This window comes from Penaeus japonicus, unplaced genomic scaffold (genome assembly GCF_977035675.1).
Source record: "Penaeus japonicus unplaced genomic scaffold, GWHDUDI00000001_assembly GWHDUDI00000005, whole genome shotgun sequence".
Lineage (NCBI taxonomy): Eukaryota > Metazoa > Arthropoda > Malacostraca > Decapoda > Penaeidae > Penaeus > Penaeus japonicus.
In genome coordinates, this window is record NW_028234407.1 from 29,547,049 (window position 1) to 29,549,548 (window position 2,500).

Consider the following 2,500-nt stretch of genomic DNA (forward strand, 5'->3'; position numbering starts at 1 on the left):
CTCTAAAGGCTCTAATCTCTAGACACCTTTGGCAACATTGCAGGGTAAAACATCTCTAATGGGCGGTCAGAATTGCAATTCAAAAAGAGCTAGATGGATGTGTACCGAATGGCATCTTACCGCCATCAGAAAGTATAAATATAAGAGAGGTTTGCGAAGCAGATTCTTCGCCGTGGTTGTACGAGAATGCATGCTATAAGAAATTCTTGTGGGAGCTTATATTAAATCTTACTGAGAACCGAAGGAGTGTGAAACGTTTGTTGTAATGCTTGCCTAGGGATTTGAATATTTTGTTGGGACCTGCCATCAGATAGATAAATAAGATTGTCTGGAGCAGAGATTATTTGAAGGTGTTTTAATTTACTATGAAACTATTGACACGGTCAAAGAAACACAGAGTCGGCGAAATTAGACATTGTTAAATTTTCTTTTCAGTTATTTACTTTTATACAACCTGTCCGGATATATAATGATAATCGTTATGTACAATAGGTGATGTATTATCATCACTATCATTATCATTACTATTATTATTATCCTTAGTGTTATCACTGTTGCTGTTGTATTATGATCATTAACACTGTCATTGCTAGTATAATTATCATCATAATTACCATTGTTGCAATCATTATCATGATTATTACAGCATCAAAATTGTCATCATTATCCTTTATCAGTATTATTATCATTATCATAATCATTGATTTTAATATATAGCTATTGTTAATATTGTTAGCATTATTATAATCATTATTGTGAGTGTTGCTGTTAATTTTATTGCTATTATTATTGTATTATCATTATCATTACCATCATCACTATCATTATTATATTAATCATTATTGTTATTATTATTATCATCATCCTCATTCTCATCTTCATTATTATTATTGTTGGTACATTAAAATTTATGATAAATCATTACCTTTAATTGTTTTTTTTTATGATTAGTACTTCTGTTGCCATTAATATTTCGCTATAATATTGTAATTTCTGGATCCTGTGCAGCTAAATGCGGTAATTATTCAGAAAATTACCTCGTCGCTAATTACAACCAATCTGGTAACGATGGATTCCTTTCAATTTCCCTGGTCTCCTTCATGTCCTCCTCTTCTATAGGGACCAATATTGCGGGTTATAGGGGCCGAATCACGGGTCATACTCCCTATAACTGAATAGCAGTGAGTGAGATGAATTCATCGACTTTAATATCGTGGTATTAAGCGGCGCGGCGATATTCTGAATATTTACCTTAAATATTATCTTATAATCATTTTTTGGGGTTTGTGTTTCTTTACTTTAGTACACCTTTCTATATGTGTCTATTTAATACCAAGACTAAATTATCATAAAGAAAAAGTCTCTCCTACAAATTGTACGTTTTTCTATGAATACATCGAAACGCATTTGTTTTCTTCGAATAGTGTGTTTTACGGGTAAACTATTTCATATATCCCTAATATAATATATGACGAAAACTAAATAACTTTAATTATTTGTACTGTTTACATGTCTGAGCGGACCTGAAAGTAAATCGAGCTCTTACGTTAAATCATTAATTATTATTAACAGTGTGTAACAAATGTTAGCATTTGTTATCATTACCGAAGACGCCCTTGGTGAGTGTCAATGTGAATTAGAGTCTCAGTGAATGTTAATGAATGTTAGAGAGTATGCGCTTTTGTCCGATAGCGATACAGTGTCAAAGGTGCTCTTAGAGTGTCAGAAGATGTTAGAGTGGTGAAGGGTGTCAGATCGTGTAAACCAGTGCCATTGAGTATTTGAGAACGTTAGGGTGTTACTAACTGTTAACCAGTGTTACGTGAGTGCTGTGGAGTATCATAAAGTTTCAGAGAGTATCAGAGACTGTTGCAAAGTGTTAGAGAGCGTCAGTGAATGTCGGAGAGTGTCAAAGTGTAATTGGAGAGTGCCGGCGATTGTCTTCCTAATCAACAACATTAATGAGTCATACGCATTTGAGGCACTTGGTTTGCTTCGGGAACACCCATACTTGTGTGTGTATTCTGTTGTTTTGATATCTGTTCTATCCATTACTTCCTTTCTTTCACCCTTTTTTCTCTTTTTTTTATCTACCTCTATCTACCCCTTGCTAAGTAATCAAGTCTATCCTTTTCTTTTGCGTAGGAATGAAAATAAACATAAAAACAACTACCATTTCGAATCGTGGTTTTTGAGTTTCATAATTCACTCCTTACATCAATATCATATATAAATAAATATATATATACATATATACATATTTATGTATACATATGTATATATATACATATATATATATGTATATATATATATATATGTATATATATATATATGCATATATATATATACACACACACACAATATATATATATATATATATATATATATATATATATATATATATATATATATATATATATATGCATATATATACAAATATATATACATATATATATATATATATATATATATATATATATATATATATATATATATATAG